Raw genomic sequence first — 24,987 nt, 5'->3', positions numbered from 1 at the left:
AATTGAAGAAGAGAGTCTCCCACAATCTTGGGGGAGGCTTCTCCAATTACTTAATGCCTTGCCTGATCATCCTCTTAAGAAAAATGAAATACTTGATATCTTTTATAATGGACTAACCGATGCTTCCAGAGATTACCTGGATAGTTGTGCTGGTTCTGTTTTCAAGGAAACACCGAATGAAGCTAAAATTCTATTAATAATATGTTGGCAAATGAAAATAATTGGACAGTTCCTGAGCCAGCTCCTGAGCCTATTCCTAAACCAACTCCAAAGAAGAGGGGTATTCTATTTCTCAGTCCTGAAGATATGCAAGAGGCAAAGAAATCTGTGAAAGAGAAAGGTATTAAAGCTGAATATGTTAAGAATTTACCTCCTATTGAAGAAATACACGGTCTTAATTTACTGCCTGTTGAAGAAACATATGACCTTAATCCATTACCTATTGAAGAAGTACATCGTCTTGATAACCCGACACAAATAGTAAAGGTAAATTATCTCTATAGATATGATAAAGCTGAAATCCCATTTACTAAGTTTGCTAGCCCATGCTTAGATGAGTTTGATAAATTTATGGCTAAGCAAGAAGATTTTAATGCTTATTTTGGTAGACAATTGAAATACAATTCAAATATGCTTGAACACTTGGGTGATTATATGGCTAATGTCAAAGGTGAACTTAAACTTATTAGTAAACATGCTTCTATGGTTACCACTCAAGTAGAACAAGTACTTAAAGCTCAAAATGATTTGCTCAGTGAATTGAATAGTAAGAATAATGATAACACTGTTAGAGTTATGACTAGAGGTGGTAGAATGACTCAGGAACCTTTGTATCCTGAAGGCCACCCTAAGAGAATTGAGCAAGATTCTCATAGAAATAATGTGGATGCACCTAGTCCTTCTAATAGGAAGAAAAAGAAAAATGATAGGACTTTGCATGCTTTTAGTGAACCTATTACTAAAACACCTGAGAATCCAAATGATATTTCTATTTCTGATGCTGAAACACAATCTGGTAATGAACCTGAAACTAGTGATAATGCTAATAATAATGTTCATGATGATGCTCAACCTAGTAATGATAATGATATAGAAATTGAACCTGCTGTTGATCTTGATAACCCACAATCAAAGAATCAACGTTATGATAAGAAAGACTTTGTTGCTAGGAAACACGGTAAGGAAAGAGAGCCTTGGGTTCAGAAACCCATGCCTTTTCCTCCCAAACCATCCAAGAAAAAGGATGATCAGGATTTTGAGCGCTTTGCTGAAATGATTAGACCTATCTTTTTGCATATGCGATTAACTGATAAAATGAATCCTTATGCTAAGTATATGAAATATATTGTTACAAATAAAAGAAAGATATCGGAAGCTGAAATTTCCACCATGCTTGCTAATTATACTTTTAAGGGTGGAATACCAAAGAAACTTGGAGATCCCGGTGTACCAACTATACCATGCTCCATTAAAAGAAACTATGTTAAAACTGCTTTATGTGATCTTGGAGCCAGTGTTAGTGTTATGCCTCTCTCTTTATATCATAGACTTGATTTGAATAAGTTGACACCTACTGAAATATATTTGCAAATGGCTGATAAATCAATTGCTATACCTGTCGGTATTTGTGAGGATGTGCCTGTTGTAGTTGCAAACGTTACTATTTTAACGGACTTTGTTATTCTTGATATTCCTGAGGACGATAGTATGTATATTATTCTTGGAAGACCCTTTTTGAATACTGCAGGGGCTGTTATTGACTGCACTAAAGGCAATCTCACTTTTCATGTTAATGGTAATGAGCATACAGTACACTTTCCGAGGAAACAACCTCAAGTTCATAGTATCAACTCCATTGGAAAAATTCCATCGATTATATTTGGAGGTTTTGAATTTCCTCTTCCTACTGTGAAGAAGAAATATGATATTCTTATTATTGGGGATGTGCATATCCCCATTGAGGTAACATAGTGTTATTCGAAATTTCTCCGGTTCCATGTTATTCGGAATGAGTTCGTTAACAAGACTTGATCAACCTTGTTAGTGGATTCCTTTTGATGAGCATGAGATGGATGAAACTAGAAGGCACAACCTTTTGTACCCTACTTTTACTTTCTGTTATTTATATTAAATAAAGTAAAAATAGTATTTTTTTTTTCTGTCTGTTATCTGATTAGCAATATAAAAATACCCCGAAAATAAAAGTTCTCCAAATGCCCTGAAATTTAAATATGATTTTTTCTGGAATATTTGAGAATATTTGGCACCGAGAACACAGCCGGGGGGGGGGGGCATCCACCTGGCCACGAGGCAGGGGGGCGCGCCCAGGGGGTAGGGCCCATGGTGGCCCTCCTCCACTTACCCATTCACCCACACACTCCTTCTTCCTCCCACAAACACGAATATCCAGCTCAAGCATGAGTTCTAGCTCATTTTCCTGCGATTTTCAATCTCCTTGCTCAAAGCACCTCTCACAAAACTGCTTGGGGAGATTGTTCCTTGGTATGTGACTCCTCCTTTGGTCCAACTAGTTTTTGTTCTAGTGCTTTATTCATTGCAAATTTTTGCTGCTTAGGTGACCCTGTTCATGAGCTTGCATGTCAAATTTATATGGTCAAAAGTAGTTTTGATGCATGATATAGGCTCTAGACACTTGTAGGAGTAGTTGCTATCAATATTATTGAGTTTGGTTTACTTTTATTTTGAAGTTACTAAAAATTTCAAAAAAATTCAAAAAATAATGAAGAGACTTTTGAGGGGCTCATCGAGCCGAAGCTCGAAGGAAAGGCACAAAAGCCCAAATATAATCTGCCTCGCACCACGGAGGTTCGGTCGTGTGAATGGCCTTCCGATGATTTCTTGAGAGCAGCCAGGATTTATGAAGATTTTTATGAATTGGTTGAGAATGCAGGCCTCACTGCCTTCCTCCACGACCGACGCGAACAGTAGCTCTTACTCACAAATATATTTGTGCAAAATTTGCATTTCCATTCTAGGAGCTCACCACCTAGCTACGGTGGAGTTTTATTTATATGATGAGCATAAGGAGATGTCACTTTATGATTTTTGTTGGGTTTGTCTGGTCCCTTTCAAGGGCAGCGTAGAGGAACCACATCGAGACGATGTGGATGGGTTTATTGATACCATCACTGTAGGGGAAACGAGGAAGGTTTCCGATGCACGAATCACTAGCATACATTTTCCTGTTTTACGCTACTTCGCAATATTTGCTAGTCGTTGCTTAATTGGTCGCGGAAACTGTGCAAACCTTAGTATTCCTCATATTATTATTTTGTTCCATGGTTTATTCGGTGATAACTCTACTAGTATGGGCGGTATTATTGCTAAACGGTTAAGTCTGAACCGTACTAAGGGGCCCATCTTTGGAGGCATTTATGCTTCACGCCTAGCTGCACATTTCAACATACCTATGAGGCATTATGAGAAGGAAGAAAAATTGCTGCCCACTGTTTATTTAGATTATAAGAGTATGGTGGCACATGATTTTATTGTTAAGAATAGGGAAGGAGAGCTTAAATACAAATTGTTCTTTGATAAACATTATCCTGAGACTATTACCCTGCCTGCTCCTTCCTTGTTTGATTTATCTGCAGGTAAGTACCTTGTTCCGTTAGAGGCTATTAAAGCCTACCGAAACCCTAAATCAGCCCCAGAGCCAGAGTCGGAACCACAAGTTGATCCTCCACGACAGTCTAATTATCTGTGGGATCCGGAGATGATTGCCAACCAGTGGCAACCAGAGTCTTCTTCTTCGCAGTACGACCCAACTATTATTATGGATATCCGCTAGGCCAACCATGGCCATAGACCAACTTAGGCCAAAATCCTAAGCTTGGGGGAGTACGTATTTCTCACCGACATTACATTCATGTTCACACACTCATTGCTAGATGTCGGTGCTCATACTTTTTCATTGTATCATCCATGCTAGTTTATTTTCCTCTTTTTATGCTTTCTTCTTGTGTGTTTAATAAACCTTGAGAAAAACCAAAAAAAAATAGTTTTAGCTTTTAATTAGTTTACTTTCCATGCTTGTGGTAGTAATTAAAAAGAAAACCCCAAAAGATTTCCTGTTCTTCTTTTGCTTGTTGGGAGCTTTCCCGTGTAAATAGTTTTATTTCTTTTCTTTTCTTTGGGGGTCGATAGGAGGAGACCATAATTAAATTGTTGAAGTAGCTCTTATATGCATTATTGTTGATCTGACAAAAGAGCCCATATTGCCTTGTCTTCTCCTGTTTATTGAATGCCTACAGATTCCAGCTCAGTCCAATGCACGTGCACTATTATTATTATCCACATCGTTCGGTCGTGCAAGTGAAGGGCAATTATGACGATATATGATGGACTGACTGAGATGAGAAAATCTGGTATGAGCTCGACCTCTCTTGTTTTTGTAAATATGATTAGTTCATCATTCCCGATTCAGCCTATTATGAATAAACATGTTTGCAACGACAACTAGAGATCATAGTTTCTTGTGCCAAGCTTGATTAGCTAGGAGCTTATAATGGTCTACCTTGCGTGCCAACATGCTATTAAAATGATTGTGATGTGGTATGATAGGGTGGCATCCTCCTCTCAATGATTTAAGTGACTTGACTTGGTGCATGTTCACGCATGTAGTTGAAACAAAATCAACATAGCCTTCACGATATTTATGTTCATGGTGGATTATATCCTACTCATGCTTGCATTTGGTGTTGATTAATTCTAATGCATGTTCATGACTGTTGTCGCTCTCTAGCTGGTCGCTTCCCAGTCTTTTGCTAGCCTTCACCTGTACTAAGCGGGAATACTGCTTGTGCATCCAACTCCATAAACCCCAAAGTTATTCCATATGAGTCCACCATACCTACCTATATACAGTATCTACCTGCCGTTCGAAGTAAATTTGTATGTGCCAAACTCTAAACCTTCAAATAAATATCCTGTTTTGTATGCTCGAATAGCTCATGTATCAACTAGGGTTGTCCGTATCTTCCATGTTAGGCGGGTTATTCTCAAGAGGAGTGGACTCCGCTCCTCACTCACGAGAAAGTGGCTGGTCACCGGGATGCCTAGTCCCATGCTTTATGCAAACAAAACTCCCCCTGGGACTCTTGTTAGTTGGAGGCACTCGTTGTTTCGAGCAAGCCATGGATTGATGTTTGTTGGTGGAGGGGGAGTATAAACTTTACCATTCTGTTTGGGAACCGCCTATAATGTGTGTAGCATGGAAGATATTGTCATCTCTTGGTTGTTATGTTGACAATGAAAGTATACCGCTTAAAATATTATTCACCTCTATTTCAAAACCGAGCTCTGGCACCTCTACAAATCCCTACTTCCCTCTACGAAGGGCCTATCTATTTAGTTTCATGTTGAGTCATCATCCTCTTACTAAAAAGCACCAGTTGGAGAGCACCGCTGTCATTTGCATTCATTACTATTAGTTTACATTGAGTATGGATTGACTGGATCTCTTTTACCATGAATTACAATGTCTAGTCAGTCCTTGATCTTTAAAGGTGCTCTGCATTTATGTTTTGTGGTCTTAGAAAGGGCTAGCGAGATACCATCTTGTTATATCATATTATGATTGTTTTGAGAAAGTGTTGTCATCCGAGATTTATTGTTATTGCTCGCTAGTTGATTATGCCATTGGTATGAGTAAACTTGAGACCTAAGCGTTATTGTGAATGTGGTTAGTCATAATCTTTGCTGAAAACTTGAATGCTGGCTTTACATATTTACAACAACAAGAGCAAACAGAGTTTGTAAAAGTTTTTCTTTATCACTTTTAGTTTATCAACTGAATTGCTTGAGGACAAGCAAAGGTTTAAGCTTGGGGGAGTTGATACGTCTCCGTCGTATCTACTTTTCCAAACACTTTTGCCCTTGTTTTGGACTCTAACTTGCATGATTTGAATGGAACTAACCCGTACTGACGCTGTTTTCAGCAGAATTACCATGGTGTTATTTATGTGCAGAAACAAAAGTTCTCGGAATGACCTGAAACTTCATGGAACATTGTTTCGGAAATAATAAAAAATCCTTGCAGAAGATGAAGACCAGGGGCCCACCACCTGTCCACGAGGGTGGGGGGCGCACCTGCCCCCTGCCTCGTGGGCCCCCTGGAGCTCCTTCGACCTCAACTCCAACTCTATATATTTGCTTTCGGGGAGAAAAAAATCAGAGAGAAGGATTCATCACATTTTATGATATGGAGCCACCGCCAAGCACTAAAACCTCTCAGGAGGGCTGATCTGGAGTCCGTTCGAGGCTCCGGAGAGGGGAATCCGTCGCCATCGTCATCATCAACCATCCTCCATCACCAATTTCATGATGCTCACCGTCGTGCGTGAGTAATTCCATCGTAGGCTTGCTGGACGGTGATGGGTTGGATGAGATTTATCATGTAATCGAGTTAGTTTTGTTAGGGTTTGATCCCTAGTATCCACTATGTTCTGAGATTGATGTTGCTATGACTTTGCTATGATTAGTTCTTGTCACTAGGGCCCTAGTGCCATGATTTCAGATCTGAACCTATTATGTTTTCATCAATATATGAGAGTTCTTGATCCTATCTTGCAAGTCTATAGTCACCTATTATGTGTTATGATTCGTTAACCCCGAAGTGACAATAATCGGGATACTTACCGGTGATGACCATAGTTTGAGGAGTTCATGTATTCACTATGTGTTAATGCTTTGGTCCGGTACTCTATTAAAAGGAGGCCTTAATATCCCTTAGTTTCCATTAGGACCCCGCTGCCACGGGAGGGTAGGACAAAAGATGCCATGCAAGTTCTTTTCCATAAGCACGTATGACTATATTCGGAATACATGCCTACATTACATTGATGAATTGGAGCTAGTTCTGTGTCACCCTAGGTTATGACTGTTACATGATGAACCGCATCCGGCATAATTCTCCATCACCGATCCATTGCCTACGAGCTTTCCATATATTGTTCTTCGCTCATTTACTTTTCCGTTGCTATTGCTATCATCACTACAAAATACCAAAAACACTAATTTTGCTACTGTTACCTTTTGCTATCATTACCACTACTATCATATTACTTTTCTACTAAATACTTTGCTGCAGATATTAAGTTTCCAGGTGTGGTTGAATTGGCAACTCAGCTGCTAATACTTGAGAATATTCTTTGGCTCCCCTTGTGTCGAATCAATAAATTTGGGTTGAATACTCTACCCTCGAAAACTGTTGCGATCCCCTATACTTGTGGGTCATCAATATGACATAACACCATGCCAAGTTTCATGATTTTGAGGAGAGTTTTGGATTCATAGTAATTTTAAAACCAGGTTTCTCAATGTTTACTGTCGAGTCGGCACCACCCTAGATAGGCTTTTTCCTCGTGGGTCCCAAATGATAAATCCAAATCTGTGACTACCATGCAGCTTTTCTTATTAAGAATTACAACCCATTTGGTGTGCAAGCTGAAAATAAGTTGTGGGTGCTGGTGGGCACTAAGAACTTGCGGTTCTGTAATGATCTTTTCCTATGTTGTCAATGCTTATAATATTTATGTCTTAATTAAAGAAATGGAAAGCCATTGACCCAGTATGAAAGAAAATATGGGTCAAAGCCAAGTTGAAAAGGGCAACAATATCTAACTCCAGCTAACAAATGGTACAAAAGCACGATGATTAATTGCTCATCAGGTTTAGACAAAATCCAAATTGAATAGGACAATGACATCTAACTCAACCAAAGTTTCCGGCAGTCACAATCAAATGGATCGGTCTGATCCATAAAATCAAGATCCCCGGCCAGAAATTCTACTAGTCCATGATGACAAGCTGTTGTAAATAGAAGCCGAGCATGATTAGAAGCCCTTAGGTGCACCTAAAACTTCTTTTTATGTTGTCCAACACTTGCAGCCATAAGAAATTTCTTGTTGAAAAACTTAATCCTCACGGACAATAGTGCCCTCGCATTCAACATGAAGAATGTGACAAAGCTAGTGTTTGCATTCTTGGATGCATATCCTTCCATTGTTACTGTCTTCAAACGAATGTCATGAGATATGAGAAAATCCCGGTGCTTCTTGAACCATCGATTGGTTATACCTTTTTCTCCATGTGTTAGTGCCTAAATGGAGATGAAGATTGAAAACAGTTAATGTCTAAAAAAGATTATGTTGAAAGAGTGATAACTGAACGATTAATTATAGTACATTATATATGGGCTTTCAATGTGCGTGAAATCACCACCTTTATATACAAATTCTCCAGACATGGAAAGCATTGTAGCAAAGCAATAATGATGTTGAGATCAAAACACCACATACTGATATATAAGGTCTTGACAGAATCCACCACCACTGATAGGATGGACAAGCGCTTCATTGAGCATAGAACATAATATTAGCACTGAAAGTGTACTCCAAGATGATACTTAACTTATGCGCACAAATGAAAAATGAAAATTACAAAAGTGTACGTGAATAATATACAGCACCTCAATAGGTGTGGAGGCAAACACCATCTCAAACCATTCAAACGGATCACTAATTGCACCCAAGGTCTCTAGTTTAGGCGTAGAGACCACAATTATTTGTGAAGGTTTATAACAACAATCAAGGAGCAACCTTTGAAGTGAAGGGGCGTCTTCGATGATGAGCTCCTATCCTTCAAAATGAATTCCAATGCTTACAAGGTGAGACGGCTTTATTTTGAGACAAGGGATATGGATTCCAAGTCCCGTGTTCCCGACGCCCGTCATGGACGGAGCTGCATGCGTGCCATCGAAAATAGGGCAAAAGCACAGATGATTCCACGATTCGTACACGGACCAGTACACATACCCAGAACGGGCCGTACGGGGACAGGGGAAAAAAGTTCCCGACGCCCGTCGTGGACAGAGCTGCACGCGTGCCATGGAAAACAGGGCAAAAGCACAGACAATTCCACGATCCGTACACAGACCAGTACACGTACCCAGAACGGGCCGAATGGGGACACGGGAAAAAAAGTTCCCGATGCCCGTCATGGACGGAGCTGCACGCGTGCCATGGAAAACAGGAAAACAAGCACCAAATGCTGCAGTGCAGGGCAGCTAGAGTGGATGATGCTGTGAAGTGAGGCCACCGATAGATCAACCAACACAAGCGCAAGTTTTTTCAGCAGTGTCAGTCGAAGAATGTGTACCGGATAGTCTGCTAGATGGCACCGAGTCAAGGTGGCAGTGTGGAGAGGGGAGGAAAACCATGAGATGGGCCTCGGTGGTGAGGGCACAGATGCAGCTCTTGGTGGTAACCTATCGTTGTAGTAATGGTAGAACTCAAGCTGCTGGAGTTTATCGAATTGACGGGATGTCATCTAGGTGGCCATTGTGTAGGGTATGTCCAACAGGTAGCATGCCGGGATGCAGATGCATTGAACGGAGCCCTCGTGGGAGGAGATGATGCCTCCGGGGAGTTTAGAATCATCATCGACAGATAGCTGACGACAATCGAGATTAAGAGGCGCGGTGCACCACAGAGTACGCCATCTAGATGCGAGGACTTCTATGCGGCAGCCATCCTTGGTGGGGAGAAGGGATATGATCTCCCCAAGGATGCGGTCCGGGAGATCGCTGATGCGGTCTACCGAAGATTCTACTGGTTCCTCAGGTCCAAGGGGCGCTTCTGGCCGCATAGCCGGGTCAAAGATCTACATCCAGCGGCGGCGCTGGTCGGAGCCTCATATGTGTACATACCAATCTGAAAGAAAAAATGGCATAACATGTAGGACATTTGAAATTAATTCTCAAGATCGGGAAGAGAAAGGCACAAACACATATGTAGGACATTCAAAATCAATTCTCAAGATTTGGCCACGAATTATTAGCATGCAAGCTAACCCTAGTCAGATTATTAGCAAAAATCATTTGTACAGAACAAATAATTAATCAGTAACTCTATACGGATAACATTCAAACAATCATCTAACGGATCTTAATTACTCCGATTTCATGGACCGAGAGAACATAGCCATAGGATTTGTATTCCAAAAAAATTATAAAGGGGCGGGGTGGGGGATTAACCAGATAAAACACTTGATATGTTGCCGCGCAAATGGGTATATAGATGACTAACTGGTTTTTCGTCAGAGTCGTAGTCATTGCAGAAGTTGCTGTTGACCTCCGGCTCCGGCTGGGGGGGGGGGCACGATGGCGCCGAAAAGTCAAGGTCGTGTTGCTGCCCGCGCGAGACCTCGTCGGTGGTGACAGAAACCTCTGTGGCCAGCTTCACGCGTTGCGCGGGTGCTTCACCAGCCCCGGCGTCGCCACTCCCTCCGATGGTGCGCTTTGGCGGCATTGTTATACACTCCAGAGTCCAGACGTTGGTGACCACTGTGGACCCAGGGTGTGGCGACCTAATATGGACGACGGCTCGGGCGCGCAATTAATACGGACCAGTGGGAGTGACGCAGGCTGCGGTCAAAAGCACTCTCGCCTCCCGGTGAGCCTGCGCAACGGACTTCTGCCATTCCTATCATCATTTCACACAGCTACTCGCACGCCTCCTCGTCAATACGCACACGTGCACGCACGCCTCCCAGTATGCCTGCGCGGGGGACTGCTCACATGCGACCCGTCAACTCACGCCTACTCACACGGCACACAAGGCGTGTGGTAGAGCGTATATTTTTTGGTTTACTTTCTGCCGCTTTACTGCTTAACTGAGCCGTTTGCATTGAAGAGATGCACAAATCTATGTTGACACTAGAAAATTTTTGAAAGCAATAAGAGGCAACAGATATTGTTTCGTCCCCAAAGGTGGCACGTTCCCTACCGAAACCACCAAGCTAGTTGTGAGAAGCTCTGGTTTGGGAGAAGCTTATACCCAAACCTGCCCCAAATGGGACAAAATCTTTACCACGGGATGTTGATGCCGCTCCATGATACCATGCCAAGTTTCATGAATTTCAGACGAGTTTTGGATTGACTAGAATTTAAAAACCAGGTATCTCAACGTTTGTCGGCAATCAACAGTGCCCTGGTGTTTGAAATTCATTTCCATTTCTTGTGTGGGACCTAATTAAGCATGCACCCAAGGACACATATTTGATTTTTCAACCATTTTATATGCATTGGAGCATGTGCATGTATTTCAAATTTGAATTATGCACATAAAATGCTTAGAACACCCAGTTAATGTATAAAAATATCCAAATGAGCCCCTAAAAATTCCAAAACTTAACACAGGACTCCTGTTGTTCTATGTTGACACTAGAAAATTTTTGAAAGCAATAAGAGGCAACCGATATCATTTCGTCCCCAAAGGTGGCATGTTTCCTACCGAAACCACCAGGCTTGTTGTGAGAAGCTCTGGTTTGTGAGAAGCTTATACCCAAACCTGCCCAAATGGGACAAAATTTTTACCACAACATGTTGATGCCGCTCCTTGATACCATGCCAAGTTTCATGAATTTCAGACGATTTTGGGATTTACTAGAATTTAAAAACTAGGTATCTCAATGTTTTGCCGGCAATCAACAGTGCCCTGGTGTTTGAAATTTATTCCCATTTCTTGCGTGGGACCTAATTAAGCATGCACCCAAGGACACATATTTGATTTTTCAACCATTTTATATGCACTGGAGCATGTGCATGTATTTCAAATTTGAATTATGCACATAAAATGCTTAGAACACCCAATTAATGCATGAAAATATCCAAACGAGCCCCTAAAAATTCCAAAACTTAACACATGACTCATGTTGTTCTATGTTGACACTAGAAATTTTTTGAAAGCAATAAGAGGCAACAAATATCGTTTCATCCCCAAAGGTGGCACGTTCCCTACTGAAACCACCTGGCTTATTGTGAGAAGCTCTGGTTTGTGAGAAGATTATACCCAAACCTGCCCCAAATGGGACACAAATTTTACCACGACATGTTGATGTTGCTCCATGATACCATGCCAAGTTTCATGAATTTCAAACGAGTTTTGGATTTACTAGAATTTAAAAACCAGGTATCTCAATGTTTTACCCGCAATCAACAGTGCCCCTGTGTTTAAAATTCATTCCCATTTCTTGGATGGGATCTAAGCATGCACCCAAGGCACATATTTGATTTTTCAACCAATTTATATGCACTGGAGCATGTGCATGTATTTAAAATTAGAATTATGCACATAAAATGCCTAGAAAACCCGGTTAATGTATAAATATGTCCAAACAAGTCTCGAAAAATTCCAAAACTTAACAAATGACTCCTGTTGTTCTATGTTGACACTAGAAATTTTTTGAAAGCAATAAGAGGGAACGGATATCGTTTTGTCCCCAAAGGTGGCACGTTCCCTACTGAGACCACCAGGCTTGTTGTGAGAAGCTCTGGGTAAGAAGCTTATACCCAAACCTGCCCCAAATGGGACGAAAATTTTACCACGACATGTTGATGTCGCTCCATGATACCATGCCATCATGAATTTCATACGAGTTTTGGATTTACTAGAATTTAAAAACCAGGCATCTCAATGTTTTGTCGGCAATCAACAGTGCCCTGGTGTTTGAAATTCATTCCCATTTCTTGGATGGGACCTAAGCATGCACCCAAGGACACATATTTGTTTTTTCAACCAATGTATATGCACTGGAGCATGTGCATGTATTTAAAATTTGAATTATGCACATAAAATGTCTAGAAAACCTAGTTAATGTATAAAAATGCCCAAACAAACCCCGAAAAATTCCAAAACTTAACACAACACTCCTGTTGTTCTATGTTGACACTATAAAATTTTGAAAGCAATAAGAGGCACACGGATATCGTTTCGTCCCCAAAGGTGGCACGTTCCCTACCTAAACCACTAGGCTTGTTGTGAGAAGCTCTGGTTTGTGAGAAGCTTATACCCAAACTTGCCCCAAATGGGAAATTTTTTTTACCACATCATGTCGGGTGCCATTCCATGATAGCATGCCAAGTTTCATGAATTTCAGATGAGTTTTGGACTTACTAGAATTTAGAAAGAAAGTATCTCAACATTTTGCCGGCAATCAACCGTGCTCTGGTGATTGAAATTCATTCCCATTTCTTGCATGGGACCTAAGGATGCACCCAAGGACACAGATTTGATTTTTCAACCAATTTATATGCACTAGAGCATGTGCATGTAGTTCAAATTTGAATTATGCACATAAAAATGCCTAGAAAACCCAGTTAATGTATAAAAATGCCCAACCGAACCCCGAAAAATTCCAAAATTTAACACAACACTCCTGTTGTTCTATGTTCACACTAGAATTTTTTGAAATCAATAAGAGGCTACGAATATCGTTTCGTCCCCAAAGGTGGCACGCTTCCTACCGAAACCAGCAAGCTTGTTGTGAGAAGCTCTGGTTTGTGAGAAGCTTATAAAACCTACCCCTAATGGGACAAATGTTTTACCATGGCATGTTGATGCGGCTCCATGATAGCATGCCAAGTTTCATGAATTTCAGACGAGTTTTGGATTTACTAGAATTTAAAAACCAGGTATCTCAATGTTTGCGGCCGAGTGACGGTGCCAGGGTGTTTGACATTCATTCCCATTTCTTGCATGGGACCTAAGCATGCAACCAAGGAAACATATTTGAATTTTCAACCAATTTATATGCATTAGAGCATGTGCCTGTAGTTCAAATTTGAATTATGCATATAAATTCATAGAAAACTTAGTTAATGTATAAAAATATCCAAATGAGCCCCAAAAAATTCCTAAAATTAACACAACACTCATGTTGTTCTATGTTGACACTAGAAAAAAATTGGAATCAAGAAGAGGCAACGGATATCGTTTCGTCCAGAAAGGTGAAACGTTCCCTACCGTAACCATGCGGCTTATTGTGAGAAGCTCTGGTTTGTGAGAAGCTTATATACCCCAACCTGTCCCAAATGGGACAATATTTTTACCACTGTATTTTGATGTCGTTCCATGCTAGCATGTCAAGTTTCATAAATTTCAGATGCGTTTTCGATTTACTAGAATTTAAAAACCATGTATCTCAATGTTAGCGGCCGAGCGACGGTGGCAAGGTGTTTGACATTCATTCTCATTTCTTGCATGGGGCTTAAGCATGTAACCAAGGACACACATTCCAATTTTGAACCAATTTATATGCACTGGAGCATGTGCATGTAGTTCAAATTTGAATTATGCACATGAATGCATAGAAAACTCAATTAATGTATAAAAATGTCCAAGTGAACCCTGAAAAATCCCAAAAATTGACACAACACTCGTGTTGTTCTATGTTGACACGAGAAAAAAATTTGAAAGTAAGAAGAGCCAGCAGATATCATTTCATCCCCCAAGGTGGCACGTGCTACCTCTTGAGCACTGCGTTGGTTTTCCTTTGAAGAGGAAAGGGTGATGCAGCAAAGTAGCGTAAGTATTTCCCTCAGTTTTTGAGAACCAAGGTATAAATCCAGTAGGAGGCTATGCGCGAGTCCCTCGCACCTACACAAAACTAATAAATCCTCGCAACCAACGCGATAAGGGGTTGTCAATCCCTACACGATCACTTACGAGAGTGAGATCTGATAGATATGATAAGATTATATTTTTGGTATTTTTATGATAAAGATGCAAAGCAAAATAAAAGGCAATGAAAATAACTAAGTGTTGGAAGATTAATATGATGGAAGATAGACCTGGGGGCCATAGGTTTCACTAGTGGCTTCTCTCAAGAGCATAAGTATTTTACGGTGGGTGAACAAATTTCTGTTGAGCAATTGACAGAATTGAGCATAGTTATGAGAATATCTATGTATGATCATGTATATAGGCATCACGCTCAAGACAAGTAGATCGACTCCTGCCTGCATCTACTACTATTACTCCACACATCGACCGCTATCCAGCATGCATCTTGTGATAGCCTGGCTTAATAGGGATGATAGACTACTCATATCAATAAGGAATTCCTTCTTTCCCGGAAGCCCATTCGGACAGAACTCCAAAGTTAAGCGTGCTCAGCTTGGAGTAATTTCAGGATGGGTGACCGACCAGGAAGTTGCTCCCGGGTGCGCACGAGTGAGGACAAAGTCCGCAGAAAAGACTAGTATTGATCTGTGGGGCCAGTGTAGATCCCGCCAGGAGTAATGACCACCGGCGGGTGTGTCCGGGGCGTTACAAGTTGGTATCAGAGCCGACCCTCGCGGTTACACGGATGTTTGCAGACATGCGCGCGGTCATGTTGTTCATGACGTTTGTGACCTGTCGTGACACCCGGCATGGCACATGTACTGGACTGGATGCACAAACATATGTGATACGTCTCCAACGTATCTATAATTTTTTATTGTTCCATGCTATTATATTATCAACCTTGGATGTTTTATATGCATTTATATGCTATTTTATATGATTTTTGGGACTAAACTATTAACCTAGAGCCCAGTGCCAGTTTATGCTTTTCCTTGTTTTAGGGTTTCGAAGAAAAGGAATATCAAACGGAGTCCAAATGGAATGAAACCTTCGGAAAAGTTATTTTTGGAAAGAAAGCAATACATGAGGCTTGGAGTGCACGTCAGGGGATCAACGAGGAAGCCACGAGGTAGGGGGCGCGCCCACCCCCTCGTGCCCCCCCTGACGTATTTCTTCCGCCTATATATACCCATATACCCTAAAATGATCGGGGAGCACAATAGATCGGGGGTTCCGCCGCCAGAAGCCTCCGTAGCCACCGAAAGACAATCTAGACCCGTTCCAGCAACCTGCCGGAGGGGGAATTCCTCTCCGGTGGCCATATTCATCATCCCGGTGCTCTCCATGATGAGGAGGGAGTAGTTCTCCCTCGGGGCTGAGGGTATGTACCAGTAGCTATGTGTTTGATCTCTCTCTCTCTCATGTTCTTGATTTGGCACGATCTTGATGTATCGCGAGCTTTGCTATTATAGTTGGATCTTATGTTTCTCCTCCCCCTCTACTCTCTTGTAATGGATTGAGTTTCCCCTTTGAAGTTATCTTATCGGATTGAGTCTTTAAAGATTTGAGAACACTTGATGTATGTCTTGCCATGCGTATCTGTGGTGACAATGGGATATCACGTGATTCACTTGATGTATGTTTTGGTGATCAACTTGCAGGTTCCGCCCATGAACCTATGCATAGGGGTTGGCACACGTTTTCGTCGTGATTCTCCGGTAGAAACTTTGGGGCACTCTTTGAGGTTCTATGTGTTGGTTGAATAGATGAATCTGAGATTGTGTGATGCATATCGTATAATCATACCCACGGATACTTGAGGTGACATTGGAGTATCTAGGTGACATTAGGGTTTTGGTTGATTTGTGTCTTAAGGTGTTATTCTAGTACGAACTCTAGGGTTGTTTGTTACACTTATAGGAATAGCCCAACGGATTGATTGGAAAGAATAAATTTGAGGTGGTTTCATACCCTACCATAATCTCTTCGTTTGTTCTCCGCTATTAGTGACTTTGGAGTGACTCTTTGTTGCATGTTGAGGGATAGTTATATGATCCAATTATGTTATTATTGTTGAGAGAACTTGCACTAGTGAAAGTACGAACCCTAGGCCTTGTTTCAACGCATTGCAATACCGTTTACGCTCACTTTTATCATTAGTTACCTTGCTGTTTTTATATTTTCAGATTACAAAAGCCTATATCTACCATCCATATACCACTTGTATCACCATCTGTTCGCCGAACTAGTGCACCTATACAATTTACCATTGTATTGGGTGTGTTGGGGACACAAGAGACTCTTTGTTATTTGGTTGTAGGGTTGCTTGAGAGAGACCATCTTCATCCTACGCCTCCTATGGATTGATAAACCTTAGGTCATCCACTTGAGGGAAATTTGCTACTGTTCTACAAACCTCTTCACTTGGAGGCCCAACAACGTCTACAAGAAGAAGGTTGTGTAGTAGACATGAAGCTCTTTTCTGGCGCCGTTGTCGGGGAGGCGAGGAAAGCGGCACTAACACCCCGTCAACTAAGCTCTTTTCTGGCGCCGTTGCCAGGGAGGTTAGCGCTTGAAGGTATATATTTAGATCTTGCAATCGAATCTTTTTGTTTCTTGTTTTAGCACTAGTTTAGTTTATAAAAGAAAACTACAAAAAATATGGAATTGAGTTTGCCTCATACGCTTCATCTTTTTAATATCCTTCGTGAGTATGATGGAAAGTAAAATTGTGCCAAAGTGTTAGAAGAAGAATGCATTAAAATGTTTGGCACTAAATATTTGAATGATGCGCATGATTGCAATGTTGTTAGTATGAATTCCTTGAATATCCATTATGCTAATGATATGCAAAGCCACAAGCTTGGGGAAGCTATGTTTGATCAAGATGATATTTTTTGTCCCCCAAGTTTTGGTGAGAAAATTTATTATGATGAAAGCATGCCTCCTATTTATGATGATTATATTGATGAAAGTGGATTTGGGGAGGTCATGACTTTATTTAGTGATGAATCCACTATTCCGGAAGAGGTTCCAATTGATTATGAGAACAAAGTTGCTATCTATGATGATTATTGTGATGACTTGTATGCTATAAAGAATAATGATATCCATGAAACTTTTCATCATGATTTTAGTTTTCAATTGGATTATGCCTCACATGATAATTATTTTGTTGAGTTTGCTCCCACTATTATTCATGAGAAGAATTTTGCTTGTGTGGAGAGTAATAAATTTTCTATGCTTGTAGATCATGAAAAGAATGCTTTATGTGCTGGTTATATTGTTGAATTCATTCATGATGCTACTGAAAATTATTATGAGGGAGGAATATATACTTGTAGGAATTGCAATAATATCAAGTTTCCTCCCTATGTGCTTAAAGTTTCAAAGTTGTGCATGTTTTGCCTTCCTATGCTAGTTGATTATCGTCCCCATAAATTGTTTGCTCACAAAATCCCTATGCATAGGAAGAGGGTTATAATTAAATGTGCTAGTCATATTCTTCATGATGCTCTCTTTATGTTTCAATTCTTATCCTTTATGTGAGCATCATTGAAATCATCATGCCTAGCTAGGGGCGTTAAACGATAGCGCTTGTTGGGAGGCAACCCAATTTTATTTTTGTCCCTTGCTTTTTGTTCCTGTTTAGTAATAAATAATTCATCTAGCCTCTGTTTAGATGTGGTTTTATGTTTTAATTAGTGTTTGTGCCAAGTAGAACCTTTGGGAAGACTTGGGTGAAGTCTTTATGATCATGCTGTAAAAAACAGAAACTTTAGCGCTCACGAGAATTGCTGCTAGTTTTTTATTGGAGAGTGCTATTGAGTTAATTATTTTTTCAGATGATTAATAGACAAATTACTCACGTCGAGCAATTTATTTTAGAGTTTTATTAGTTCCAGAAGTATACGTTTGATCCAGATTACTACAGACTGTTCTGTCTTTGACAGATTCTGTTTTCGATGTGTTGTTTGCTTATTTTGATGAATCTATGAGTAGTATCAGAGGGTATGAACCATAGATAAGTTGGAATACAGTAGATATTACACCAATATGAATAAAGAATGAGTTCATTACAATACCTTGAAGTGGTCTTTTGTTTTTTCTTTCGCTAACGGAGCTCACGAGATTTTCTACTTTAAGTTTTGTGTTGTGAAGTTTTCAAGTTTTGGGTAAATATTTGATGGATTATGGAACAAGGAGTGGAAAGAGCCTAAGCTTGGGTATGCCCATGGCACCCCCAAGATAATCTAAGGACACCTAATAGCCAAAGCTTGGGGATGCCCCGGAAGGCATCCCCTCTTTCGTCTACTTCTATCGATAACTTTACTTGGAGCTATATTTTTATTCACCACATGATATGTGTCTTGCTTCGAGCATCTTGTATGATTTGAGTCTTTTCTTTTTAGTTTACCACAATCATCCTTGCTGTACACACCTTTTGAGAGAGACACACATGATTCGGAAATTATTAGAATACTCTATGTGCTTCACTTATATCATTTGAGTTATATAGTTTTGCTCTAGTACTTCACTTATATTTTTTAGAGCACGGTGGTTGAATTGTTTTATAGAAACTATTGATCTCTCATGCTTCACTTATATTATTTTGAGAGTCTTAAATATCATGGTAATTTGCTTAAATAATCCTAATATGCTTGGTATTCAAGAATAGTAAAAACTTCCTTATGAGTGCGTTGAATGCTATGAGAAGTTTGATACTTGATAAATGTTTTGAGATATGAAGATGGTGATATTAAAGTTGTGCTAGTTGAGTAGTTGTGAATTTGAGAAATACTTGTGTTAAAGTTTGTGATTCCCGTAGCATGCACGTATGGTGAACCGTTATGTGATGAAGTCGGAGCATGATTTATTTTTTGATTGTCTTCCTTATGAGTGGCGGTCGGGGACGAGCGATGGTCTTTTCCTACCAATCTATCCCCCTAGGAGCATGCACGTAATACTTTGTTTCGATAACTAATAGATTTTTGCAATAATTATGTGAGTTCTTTATGACTAATGTTGAGTCCGTGGATTATACGCACTTTTGTTCCTTCCACCATTGCTAGCCTCTCTAATACCGCGCACCTTTCGCCGGTATCATACACCCACCATATACCTTCCTCAAAACAGCCACCATACCTACCTATTATGGTGTTTCCATAGCCATTCCGAGATATATTGCAATGCAACTTTCCACCGTTCCGTTATTATGACACGCTTCATCATTGTCATATTGCTATGCATGATCATGTAGTTGACATTGTATTTGTGGAAAAGCCACCGTTCATAATTCTTTCATACATGTCACTCATGAGTCATTGCACATCCCGGTACACTGCCGGAGGCATTCATATAGAGTCATATTTTGTTCTAAGAATCGAGTTGTAATTCTTGAGTTGTGAGTAAATAAAAGTGTGATGATCATCATTATTAGAGCATTGTCCCAGTGAGGAAGGATGATGGAGAATATGATTCCCCCACAAGTCGGGATTAGACTCCGGACGAAAATAAATAAATAAAAGAGGCCAAAGAAGCCCAAATAAAAAAGAAGAGAAAACAGGCCATAAAAAAGAGAAGGCCCAAATAAAAAAAATAAAAAAATGAGAGAAAAAGAGAGAAGGGGCAATGCTACTATCCTTTTACCACACTTGTGCTTCAAAGTAGCACCATGATCTTCATGATAGAGAGTTTCCTATGTTGTCACTTTCATATACTAGTGGGAATCTTTCATTATACAACTTGGCTTGTATATTCCAATGATGGGCTTCCTCAAAATGCCCTAGGTCTTCGTGAGCAAGCAAGTTGGATGCACACCCACTTAATTTCTTTTTGAGCTTTCATACACTTATAGCTCTAGTGCATCTGTTGCATGGCAATCCCTACTCACTCACATTGATATCTATTGATGGGCATCTCCATAGCCCGTTGATACACCTAGTTGATGTGAGACTATATTCTCCCTTTTTGTCTTCTCCACAATCACCATTCTATTCCACATATAGTGCTATATCCATGGCTCACGCTCATGTATTGCGTGAAGATTGAAAAAGTTTGAGAACATCAAAAGTATGAAACAATTGCTTGGCTTGTCATCGGGGTTGTGCATGATTTAAATACGTTGTGTGGTGAAGATGGAGCATAGCCAGACTATATGATTTTGTAGGGATAGCTTTCTTTGGCCATGTTATTCTGAGAAGACATGATTACTTTGTTAGTATGCTTGAAGTATTATTATTTTTATGTCAATATTAAACTTTTGTCTTGAATCTTATGGGTCTGAATATTCTTGATACAAGAAAGAGAATTACTTAGAGAAATATGTTAGGTAGCATTCCACATCAAAAATTCTGTTTTTATCATTTACCTACTCGAGGACGAGCAGGAATTAAGCTTGGGGATGCTGATACGTCTCCAACGTATCTATAATTTTTGATTGTTCCATGCTATTATATTATCAACCTTGGATGTTTTATATGCATTTATATGTTATTTTATATGATTTTCGGGACTAACCTATTAACCTAGAGCCCAGTGCCAGTTTCTGCTTTTTTCCCTTGTTTTAGGGCTTCAAAGAAAAGGAATATCATACGGAGTCCAAACGGAATGAAACCTTCGAAAAATTATTTTTGGAAAGAAAGCAATACAGGAGACTTGGAGTTTATGTTAGGGGATCAACAAGGAAGCCACGAGGCAGGGGGCGCGCCCTCCACCCTCATGGGCCCCTCGTGGCCCCCCTAACGTATTTCTTCCGCCTATATATATCCATATACCCTAAAACGATCGGGGAGCACAAAAGATCGGGAGTTCCGCCGTCAGAAGCCTCCGTAGCCACCGAAAGCCAATCTAGACCCGTTCCGGCACCCTGCCGGAGGGGGAATCCCTCTCCGGTGGTCATCTTCATCATCCCGGTGCTCTCCATGATGAGGAGGGAGTAGTTCTCCCTCAGGGCTGAGGGTATGTACCAGTAGCTATGTGTTTGATTTCACTCTCTTTCGTGTTCTTGATTTGGCACGATCTTGATGTATCTCGAGCTTTGCTATTATAGTTGGATCTTATGTTTCTCCTCCCCCTCTACTATCTTGTAATGGATTGAGTTTCCCCTTTGAAGTTATCTTATCAGATTGAGTCTTTAAAGATTTGAGAACACTTGATGTATGTCTTGTCGTGCGTATCTGTGGTGACAATGGGATATCACGTGATTCACTTGGTGTATGTTTTGGTGATCAACTTGCGGGTTCCGCCCATGAACCTATGCATAGGGGTTGGCACACATTTTCGTCGTGATTCTCCGGTAGAAACTTTGCGGCACTCTTTGAGGTTCTATGTGTTGGTTGAATAGATGAATCTGAGATTGTGTGATGCATATCGCATAATCATACCCACGGATACTTGAGGTGACATTGGAGTATCTAGGTGACATTAGGGTTTTGGTTGATTTGTGTCTTAAGGTGTTATTCTAGTACGAACTCTAGGGCTGTTTGTGACACTTATAGAAATATCCCAACGGATTGATTGGAAAGAATAACTTTGAGATGGTTTCGTACCCTACCATAATCTCTTCGTTTGTTCTCCGCTATTGGTGACTTTGGAGTGACTCTTTGTTGCATGTTGAGGGATAGTTATATGATCCAATTATGTTATTATTGTTGAGAGAACTTGCACTAGTGAAAGTATGAACCCTAGGCCTTGTTTCAACGCATTGCAATACCGTTTACGCTCACTTTTATCATTAGTTACCTTGCTGTTTTTATATTTTCAGATTACAAAAACCTATATATACCATCCATATACCACTTGTATCACCATCTCTTCACCGAACTAGTGCACCTATACAATTTACCATTCTATTGGGTGTGTTGGGGACACAAGAGACTCTTTGTTATTTGGTTGCAGGGTTGCTTGAGAGAGACCATCTTCATCCTACGCCTCCTACGGATTGATAAACCTTAGGTCATCCACTTGAGGGAAATTTGCTACTGTCCTACAAACCTCTACACTTGGAGGCCCAACAACGTCTACAAGAAGAAGGTTGTGTAGTAGACATCAGTATGTGCCAAGAGGGAACGTTCCTGTGGCCCGACAAGGATGTCGGTTCCTCTGAGTGGGGGTGTATGTGATAGTCTGGTTTAATAGGGATGATAGACTACTCATATCAATAAGGAATTCCTTCTTTTCCGGAAGCCCATTCGGACAGAACTCCAAAGTTAAGCATGCTCAGCTTGGAGTAATTTCAGGATGGGTGACAGTCCGGGAAGTTGATCCCGGGTGCGCACGAGTGAGGACAAAGTGCGCAAAAAAGACTAGTATTGATCTGTGGGGCCAGTCTAGATCCCACAAGGAGTAACGACCACCGGCGAGTGTGTCCGGGGCGTTACACATCTAGAGTATTAAGTTCATAAGAACAGAGTAACGCTTTAAGCAAGATGACATGATGTAGAGGGATAAATTCATGCAATATGATAAAGAAAAACCATCTTGTTATCCTCGATGGCCACAATACAATACGTGCCTTGCTGCCCCTACTGTCACTGGGAAAGGACACCGCAAGATTGAACCCAAAGCTAAGAACTTCTCCCATTGCAAGAAAGATCAATCTAGTAGGCCAAACCAAACTGATAATTCGAAGAGACTTGCAAAGATAACCAATCATACATAAAAGAATTCAGAGAAGATTCAAATATTATTCATAGATAAACTTGATCATAAACCCACAATTCATCGGTCTCAACAAACACACCGCAGAAGAAGATTACATCGAATAGATCTCCACGAGAGAGGGGGAGAACTTTGTATTGAGATCCAAAAAGAGAGAAGAAGCCATCTAGCTAATAACTATGGACCCGAAGGTCTGAGGTAAACTACTCACACATCATCGGAGAGGCTATGGTGTTGATGTAGAAGCCCTCCGTGATTGATGCCCCCTCCGGCGGAGCTCCGGAATAAGCCCCAAGATGGGATCTCGTGGATACAGAAAGTTACGGTGGTCGAATTAGGGTTTTGGCTCCGTTTTTTATTGTTTGGGGGTTAGTAGGAATATATAGGAGGATGGAGTACGTCGGTGGAGCTATAGGGGGCCCACGAGGGTGGAGGGCGCGCCTGGGGGGGGGTAGGCGCGCCCCCTACCTCGTGGCTTCCTTGTTGGTTGCTTGACGTAGGGTCCAAGTCTCCTGGATCATGTTCGTTCTGAAAATCACGTTCCTGAAGGTTTCATTCCGTTTGGACTCCGTTTGATATTCTTTTTCTACGAAACTCTGAAATAGGCAAAAAACATCAGTTCTGGGGTGGGCCTACGGCTAATAGTCTAGTCCCAAAAATAATATAAAAGCGAATAATAAAGCCCAATAATGTCCAAAATAGAAGATAATATAGCATGGAGCAATCAAAAATTATAGATACGTTGGAGACGTATCAAGCATCCCCAAGCTTAATTCATGCTCGTCCTCGAGTAGGTAAATGATAAAAACAGAATTTTTGATGTGGAATGCTACTAGGCATAATTTCAATGTAATTCTTCTTAATTGTGGCATGAATATTCAGATCTGAAAGATTCAAGATAAAAGTTGAATGTTGACATAGAAATAATGTCTTCTCAAAATAACATGGCCAAAGAAAGTTCATCCCTACAAAATCATATAGTTTAGTCATGCTCCATTTTTGTCACACAAGAATGCTCTCATCATGCACAACCCCGATGACAAGCCAAGCAATTGTTTCATACTTTAGTAATCTCAAACTTTATAAACCTTCACGCAATACATGAGCGTGAGCCATGGATATAGCACTATGGGTGGAATAGAGTATAATGATGGGGGTTATGTGGAGAAGACAAAAAAGGAGGAAGTCTCACATCAACGAGGCTAATCAATGAGCTATGAAGATGCCCATCGATTGATGTTAATGCAAGGAGTAGGGATTGCCATGCAACAGATGCACTAGATCTATAAATGTATGAAAGCTCAACAAAAGAAACTAGTGGGTGTGCATCCAACTTGCTTGCTCACGAAGACCTAGGGCACTTGAGGAGGCCCATTGTTGGAATATACAAGCCAAGTTCTATAATGAAAAATTCCCACTAGTATATGAAAGTGATAGAACAAGAGACTCTCTATCATAAAGATTATGGTGCTACTTTGAAGCACAAGTGTGGAAAAAAGGATAGTAGCATTGTCCCTTTTCATTTTTGGGCCTTTTTTTGGGCCTTTCTCTTTTTTTATTGGTACAATGCTCTATTAAATGATGATCATCACACTTCTATTTATTTACAACTCAATGATTACAACTCGATACTAGAACAAGGTATGACTCTATATGAATGCCTCCGGCGGTGTATCGGGATATGCAATGAACCAAGAGTGACATGTATGAAAGAATTATGAATGGTGGCTTTGCCACAAATACTATGTCAACTACATGATCATGCTAAACAATATGACAATGATGAACGTGTCATGATAAACGGGATGGTGGAAAGTTGCATAGCAATATATCTCGGAATGGCTATGGAAATGCCATAATAGGTAGGTATGGTGGCTGTTTTGAGGAAGATATAAGG

The sequence above is a fragment of the Triticum dicoccoides genome, chromosome 4A (assembly GCF_002162155.2).
Source record: "Triticum dicoccoides isolate Atlit2015 ecotype Zavitan chromosome 4A, WEW_v2.0, whole genome shotgun sequence".
NCBI lineage: Eukaryota > Viridiplantae > Streptophyta > Magnoliopsida > Poales > Poaceae > Triticum > Triticum dicoccoides.
Note: the sequence above shows the minus strand (reverse complement) of the source record.